This window comes from Penaeus chinensis, chromosome 36 (genome assembly GCF_019202785.1).
Source record: "Penaeus chinensis breed Huanghai No. 1 chromosome 36, ASM1920278v2, whole genome shotgun sequence".
Taxonomy (NCBI): domain Eukaryota; kingdom Metazoa; phylum Arthropoda; class Malacostraca; order Decapoda; family Penaeidae; genus Penaeus; species Penaeus chinensis.
Genome location: NC_061854.1, coordinates 13,668,313 through 13,668,950, shown reverse-complemented (window position 1 = coordinate 13,668,950; position 638 = coordinate 13,668,313). Strand labels below are relative to the sequence as shown.

Below are 638 nucleotides of genomic sequence, written 5' to 3'. Positions count from 1 at the left end.
CTTCCCTTCACGTTACGAATGTCCTAAAGATAATTCAAGGGGAAAAGAATCCACATTTGTGACTTTATCATGGATTTCTAGAGACCTGTTGGAAAAGAGAAGGAAAAGAAAGAAGAAAAAAGCAAAGGAGCATACCTTGGCGAAGTCCCCGACTGCCTCCCGATATGGTCTTCCTCAATGCCATGTTCCAGCGCCACCCAACGGCGCTTCAGGAGAGCTGGGGGGGAGACTGGTAGGGGAGGGAGGGGGGTGGTTGGTTTCCCCACGGCTCTGCCGCCTGCCTGCCTTCACAGGAGATGCTAAAGGGATTAGCGAAGCCCCTGCAAGTATCTATAAAAGAAAGTGTGACGCACAGCCCCTCCAGTCTATCTGTTCCGTGGGCGCAGTGTGAATCCGCTTGGTTCTTCACCCCTTCCAGGCCGGTTACACGCAAGGCCTCTTGGCTCCAGACTCCAGCAGGCCTCACAGGTTTATGGATCTGGACTAAAAGTTGGACTCTTTGGGTGTACTTTCACTTTTGTTGCTGGTGAGTGCTGGGACATGGAACGGAGTGCCGGGAAACCTTTTTCAAATCCTATTTTTTTTTTCGCAGGTTCTTTTGGCGAGGGAGGGTACTTGAGGCAAAGAGGGGAGACATG

General features: G+C 51.4%; 1 protein-coding gene across 1 annotated transcript in view; it reads left to right on the top strand.

Moving 5' to 3' along the window:
- The first annotated feature begins 392 nt into the window (after positions 1–392).
- LOC125045099 (transient-receptor-potential-like protein) overlaps positions 393–638 on the top strand; it is a 26,033-nt gene continuing 25,787 nt past the window's right edge. The window contains 1 exon segment of the mRNA XM_047642201.1: positions 393–526. The gene's annotated coding sequence lies outside the window, so the exon portion shown is untranslated.